Source organism: Sinohyriopsis cumingii, chromosome 1, assembly GCF_028554795.1.
Source record: "Sinohyriopsis cumingii isolate HCF-2022 chromosome 1, ASM2855479v2, whole genome shotgun sequence".
In the NCBI taxonomy this organism is placed as follows: Eukaryota; Metazoa; Mollusca; class Bivalvia; order Unionida; family Unionidae; genus Sinohyriopsis; species Sinohyriopsis cumingii.
This window is the reverse complement of record NC_142961.1, coordinates 716,788-724,525: the sequence shown is the minus strand read 5'-3', so window position 1 is coordinate 724,525 and position 7,738 is coordinate 716,788. Positions and strand designations below refer to the sequence as shown.

Below are 7,738 nucleotides of genomic sequence, written 5' to 3'. Positions count from 1 at the left end.
CTGTAAGTGATCGTTTTATGTGTATTTTTCTTATTTTTCTTGCATTTAACCTTTCTTGTCAAAAAAGTAGGATAGTGGTCACTAAGACCAACATTCGGTACACTAACACAAGCCACATTGTCTGGTAGGTTAGTATAAATGTGATCAATAAGAGTGCTTGATTTTTCTGTTACCCTTGTAGGCTTATTTACCAGCTGGTCTAGGCCTAATGATTCAATAAATTCCATCCAGTTGTTCCTTATTTGAGTATTGAGAAAGTCCTTATTTATATCTCCGAGTATATATGTTTCTTTCTCCTGTGCTAGAACATTTTCTATTTGTTTCAAAAAGTTATCATTCCAAAATGCTTTGGAGGAAGGTGGTCTATAAATGAAACCAGCTAGGAAAGATTTTGCATTATTTTGAAAAATTTCCACCCAGATACTCTCAATTTCATGTGACTCCAAGTCAAGTCGCCTTTTTACATTTACATCTTCCCTAATGTATACAACAAGACCCACCCCCTGCTGTCTCTCTGTCCCTACCAAATGGTTTATTGTAGCCTTGACAGTGAAATAGATCATCATTGTGGTTAGCATACACTATATCTTTTGTCTAACATGATACACTTTATCCTTTGCCTAACATGATGCACTGTATCCTTTGCCTAACACGATACATTGTATCCTTTGCCTACATTTAGTATTTTAATACTAAACATGTTAAAATAAACACTAATTATTGCTATCTTCATATAATGTACATTGTTATACTCTCCTTAAGAGGGCCTCAAGGGAGAATAGTCCTTGACTAGTTAGTCACCCTCTATAAATAAAGCATTATTATTATTATTATTATTATTATTATTATTTGCTTAACACGAAACATTTCATATCCTTTATTCTGCAGTATGCAACCTGGAAAACTACGATGTATTCATGCCTTAGGAATATTTTATCATTATCTCTTCTGTAATTTAGCCAAATGCTTTTCATAATTATTTTATACACTTCATTTTTAATACCCTGTAGCATTTATGAAAAACAATGTTTTAATTTTTTTAGAAAATGAGCACATGTCCAGACACTTGAGATGGGGTTTCCTTGATTTCTTACCCATTTCTTGGTAAGGAGGAGAATGGTGGAAAATTAGAGGCCATGACAGGTCAAGTGTGGCTAATTATAAGATCTGTAGTGACAGGTCAAGTGTGGCTAATTATAAGATTTGTATTCTGCTTATATCCAGCTGCTGGGATTCAGCAAAACAATGGTAAGTAGAACAATGAAGATGGATGAAACAGGAAGTATGGTTGTGTGTGTGTGTGTGTGTGTGTGTGTGTGTGTGTGTGTGTGTGGTGTCTGTTGCACAATAGTGACTATATCGTGACAACTAAAGGTAAAATTAAAAAATGTGACAAATTGTTGTTATATCAACATCCAAGAAACAAGTTTCTACAAGTTTGGTAAAGATTTCTGAAATAAATGCTTAAACCATTCATCCATGTTAAAATAATATCAAGGACTATTTTACTTGAGTGGGAATATTTTCCAAATGGAAACTACAACTGGTATAACTTGGTAAGTTTGAAGCTTTTAGATAATGTGCATGATTGTTTATCCCATGTAAATCATTAATAAAGTGAGATGGCGTGACAAGGTTTAACGGATAGATTGATGGCTGAAATGGAAAGCTGTACAGATGTCAGGCACAACAACATCTTCCAACCTTCCCAGGTGTTATGGTGCAAAATTGTGTAGAATAGTTTTGTCATGGTCAGCATAACCTATGGCTTAGACTTGCTGTAAGTTATTGACTGGAGTTATGGAATCTGTTTGGGGTAAGTTGTTGACTGGAGGGATTGAATCTGTTGGGGGTAAGTTGTTGACTGGAGGGATGGAATCTGTTTGGGGTAAGTTGTTGACTGGAGGGATGGAATCTGTTGGGGGCAAGTTGTTGACTGGAGGGATGGAATCTGTTGGGGCATTAATTGAATTTTAATTAGGACTTGCTTACCCTTAGAGCTAGATAGAGTGTAAAACTAATGCAAGGTCAAAAGAAGTAAAATTACAACTGTTGAGACAACCAGGGGAAAACTTAAGGAAATTGCTGGCATTTGAAACAGGTGTCATAAAATGATATCTTCCAGAGCAGTTATTAACAAAGGCAGACTAGAGACAGTTATTCAAACTTCAAAGAGAGTGATAAAAAAAATTTGGCAGTTAAAGTACTAATCCTGACTGGCTAAGCTAAATGAGGTGTGTATGCTTCCAGATGGAATTCAAGGGTTTAAAACAATCTCCCTCAAGATATTATTATGTCCAAGTTTTTCTACCAAGCTGGAAAGTCTGAGGGACAAGGGGGTCTGTAAATCTGTGAGAACTGAAAGCAAAGAGAGAGAAGGAATTCTATGATGTTTTGTATGTAATAGAAATCATGTAGTTAAAGATTTCATGCATTAATTCTAATATAAATTGTGTGAATATATAAGTTACCTGTCATAAATGATTTCTATGATTTGTATTGGTGAGGACTGATTTTTATATATCTGTAATATATCTCAATGAATCACTAATTAGCAAAGTAAAATTTCAGCTGGTAAATCTATAGGCACAGCAGGGCAGTAACAGTATCATGGTCTCCACAGAAATGCTAAAGCAGCTACACAGATATAAATTCACAATTAATATGGTTTTGAGTGTGTATTAGGTCTGAAATGACCATAGATAGTTCTGTTAAATTTTGATGACAATGAAAAGTGAGAATATTGGCTGATTCCAGAAGAAGAAAAAACCTAATACGTATTTAGGTTCGGTTTTATTCTTTGTATTTTGAAGGAAATAGCTCCATACCTGTATTGGACAGTGGGAAAGGTGGGAAAAGTGCACAGTGGGAAAAGTGCACAGTCTGCAGGCTAGATGCTGATACCCCAAAAAGGCTAAAGAGAGAGTGAGTCACCAGGGTATGAAAAATGAAAATACAGACCTATCAGCGGCAGTGATTGGGGAAAGACAGGAACCACCAGGTGATACTGTCATGCCAGCAATACAAGTTCAATCAGTCACTCAAGTATATGATGAAATTTGTTCTGTTGGTATAACAGAATGGCAAACTGAATTTCACATAAATTGTGTATCTGTATTCCAGATAGAAAGTGAATCATTCACATGTAATGTCTGATTTTATTTTGTTTATGTAACCAATTAAATTGTTGTATTTTACTAATGGGTGTTGCTCTATTCTTTATCTCTGCTCAGATCTCTGTTATCTCTTCCATTAATTTCATATTTTATTTTATTGTTTACTCAATCCAGGTAATAACACCATGGTTGAACATTTCATAGAAAACAATAACCAAAAACCATATGGAGTGGGAACCATCACATCATCTCACCTCCTGTCACAAGGAAAACCTTAGTTGAAGAACAAACAATACAGGTGACACTTGATTTATGCCAATTCAATGTATGTGCTTTCATTTTAATGCATTTATAATGAAGAAATAACATTCAAGTTTCACCACTGTGCTCATTTTTACACCATCACTGGCACCACATGATGTGACTCAAACACAGCTTATTTAGGTATATTTACATTACTTTTAATTTACACCAATTTTACAGCATAGCATAAGGAATGCATTTATGGTGTAAATTGAGTGTAACAGGTTTCCTCTACTTGCCTGTCATCCAATGATTCCATATAAAGTCAAACAGACAGATACACACTTTTCAACAAAATCAATGGGAAATTTGATTAAAACTGCTAAGGCAGTTCTTCTTCACTTCTGGGTCAATGTCATGGATTCAGTATGTCAGCTTAAGAATTGCAATAATATCAATTTGACAGTCCTAGATTACAATCTCTGAACTCTTTTCTTCCCAACAAAGACATCTTTCTAACCAAACTGTTAGCTACATAGAAGTTCTCACTGGACACTTCACAACAAGGTCTCACACTACTAGTGCAGCACAGCAGGATTTAACAATGACATTAAACTACCATTTGAATTTCCACAGCTTTCAACCAGGGGGTTCATGATTATAACACTATGATAATATCACTCATATGACAATGGTATGCTTTCATTTTTTTATAATTCACAGTCAAAATAGATTCTATATCAGACAATTCTTTATTTACAGGTATTCCTTCCTGCTTCCTAATGCCATGTACGTGTCTATTCAGTATATGTCTCCGAACTTACATTTCCCTCTGCTTTCATGTGATGTGTAAGATATAACAAAGAATGTAACATCATACAATAAAAGTTCTTCTACATTTTTTATGACTATCCAAAGAGTAAAAATCAGAATTGCAACTGTTGCAAATTTCATTGCTTTTTACTTTCTTATCAGCAACAGTCATTTTTCTATGGTGCCCCAGATGGCCAAGTGGTCTATAGCACTCACCATTGCAGATCACTGCTATCTCATCTGTTGTGAGGTTTCAAGTCGGTGTGTGTGTGGGGGATGTCTGCCAAGTCTCCACCAGTTATACTAGCCACCATGAATGGCTTAACTTATGCTCAAAAATGGTGTTCAACCCCATAAAAACAAAAACATAATAAAAAAAACATATTTCTATGGTTTATGACTATGCCATATTTATATAGTTTATGACTATGACATATCTCAATCATTTATGACTGCCATATTTCTATGGTTTATGACTATGCCATATTTCTACAGTTTATAACTATACCATATTTCTATGGTTTATGACTATGCCATATTTCTATGGTTTATGACTATGCCTTCTGGAGCAAAAGTTGTCCAATTTCACACAGAATAATAGTATTGTACCAGTACTACATGAGGCAATCAGTATCTTTATTCAATTAGCCCTTGATCAATGGCCAAAATACTGCCCTTAGATGGCTAAAGAGATCCTGCTGATAGAACTGAATGTCTCTTTGATCGTCCCATTTTGAAATGAAATTCTCACAGAAAAATCTGTCTTTCATTAGAGCTGTTAAATTTCTGTGACAGTTTGATCTCTCCAATCTACTTTTATTTGATGTCAAAGACCATAAAAGAAGGGAAAGTGACCATAACAGTTTAATGTATGGACCAATGGTTCTCAAGCCTGCAGACCCCTTATCAACACTTAATTAACTGCACTGTTTGCCCTTAGATTACCATATAGTTACCCATATGGTATCTCAGCTTTAAATGTTAGGAGGCAATAATAAAAAAGTGGGAGAAATGAAGACTATTCAAATCTGAATAAAAATATTTTAATATCATAAACTTTGGGAGGATTATGTCCTTCCACAGATCTTACAACCACCTCAGATGATCATCATACCTTGAACCACCATGATTGTATTTCTTTTTTTTTTTAATGGCGATTTTACAAAACAATTAATTTTAACAAGTTTTAATACAGAATTTCTCCCTCCCCCCCTCCAAAAAAAGAAAATAATCAGTTAATCAAACTATTGTTTCTGGAATTTAAGTCCAATTATGTGGTGCCCAGGTCCCAATATTTAACTAAAGTCAAACCAAGTATGTAACAAATTGAGTGCCAAGAGGTATGCCGTCTGTTGCTAGCACCTGAAACACGGACGTGGTAGCGAGACAATTATGCTAAGTCATCGGAAAATGTACTTAATATGGTTTATTCTATTTTTCTAAGTACATGTATCATGATACAGAACAAACATTCCTGTATCACATTTCATATTGTGGCCAAATGGTATGATTAGCAATGCATCAGTATCATCGTTACACTTCAAATTTTCACATTATTTTATATATCTTTAGCTTGACACCAAGTTAATTATGAATTAAACTTTATTTGTTTTTATGTCTATATCTAATGGACACAAACAAAAAATATTTTAGGTTAGAAAAAAGACAACTAAATGCAAAACTCTCCCACTTTCACACACACACACACACACACACACAGAGATCAGTGACATTCCACATCAAACAATAAAGGTAAATTTACTCAGGTAAATATTACACTGAAATTCATTTCCCTTTCTCCCATTGGTTGACATTTACACCCCTGTGCTATTATTTGAAGAGTCTAACATTTGATCCTAAGCAAACAGAGTCAGATTAAATTCCATCCCTTATAAAACACAAGAACAAACAGAAAATCTAGGGCTAGAATTAGTACCGATATGGGTCAGCATTATGAGATGGGCACAAAGCAATCTTTTTACACAAAAGGCAATTCCATTTACAAGTGCCCTGACCTGCAACATAACAGGCACATATGTCAAAGGTCATTTTATTCCACTATCAAATGGATGTGAACAGTAGCTTTTTATCACTAATAAGATATTGCAATACATGACAATGCACCATCCCCTCCTTACACCATCCCCGCCTTACATTTACACTGCACACTGCCGCCCTAACAGCACTGTGTTATGCTGAAAGTGCATCCCTAATAATGAAGCTGTCCTTCTGCATGTTAAACATTAACAAAATTAAGTTGATTTTCTTTGAACAAGTCAAAGTTTCATTTATAATAAATGCTTTCTTTTAAAAGTAATGCATTTCTGCTTTCAAAAATGGATGGAATTTATGAATTTTTAATTCTTACGAATTCTCCCGAAAGTAGTTTGTTTAAGTATCCTTGTCAAAAAAATGTATCTGTCTATGGAACATCAGATTTCTTTTCAACATAACTTTAATCTAAAAGAATCTGTAAAGAAATTTAAAAGCACAATACCTAGTTAAATACAAGTTTCACCATCATCAGTATTCAAGATAATGCTGGTTATTGCATTATCTCGTCAATCAAAGGTAATGCTTAGGGCATATACCGCATAGCTTTGTAACAGGTCAGCAGTTGAATATCAACATATGTTGAGCTGTTATGATATATAAAATGTTGCAAGCTGAGAAAAAAACCTTAAAACAATAATAAAAAATATATATATATATATATACACACTTGTACAGGTCAGATCCAACTGTAATCTGCATAGATCAAAACCAGCCAGCGCATAATGGGCTGGCAGATCTGAGTCTATGCAGATGGCAAAGACAATAAAGTAGAATAAACAACACAGACTCTGATCAACTGACGCATTATGTGACAGCAGAACAGTCTTATGTCATTTGCAGTTGGACCAGTCTTACAGGTGAGTATATAAGGTAATAAGAAATAAACACCAAAAGGATTAATGCATTCTAATAATCATGCTCATTTCTTCCCCTGAGGCCAACAATTCCAGTGAATGTGACAGGCGTCATCTTCCCCAAGGCCAACAACTCCAGTGATTGTGACAGCCATCATCAAAAGCAAACAGACAAATTAGCCAAGTCAAGTTTTTTTAAATTTTAATGTCAATAATGGTTCTTGCATCCAATAGAGTCAACACTTGTAAATGAGAAAAGAGAGGCCTTTTTTTCTGCTTGCTGTAATGGTCTCCATATGAGCTGATGGACTGGCATTATTGTATAAACTTTACAACTCTTCAAGCAAGAAAGCTTTGTTTTAAAATCTGCTTAAATTTTGTTTAGTAACTTTTTTTTACAAAAGTCATTTAAAGATTTTTATATTTTTTGTAATGGCAGTCATATCTGACAATGTATCAACTTCATCTGCTTAAATTTGAAAGCCCTTGCCAAATTTGATCAAATTTTGTTGAGCATTTTTTTAAAAGGGAGTAGTTTGAAAATTTATCTTTTCCTAATAATAGCAACCATATTTGAAGGTAGATTTTTGCATATATCTGTACCAAATTCAATGACAGCACACTTCCTGTAAAATTCTGGCAAATTCTGTCAAGTGG

At 34.4% G+C, this 7,738-nt stretch overlaps 1 long non-coding RNA gene across 1 annotated transcript; it reads left to right on the top strand.

The window, feature by feature from the left end:
* Positions 1–896: 896 nt before the first annotated feature.
* Positions 897–3,197, top strand: LOC149806307 (uncharacterized). The gene is made up of 2 exons (XR_016423776.1): positions 897–1,248; positions 2,814–3,197. It is a non-coding gene; the product is annotated as an uncharacterized LOC149806307 (long non-coding RNA).
* Positions 3,198–7,738: the final 4,541 nt, after the last annotated feature.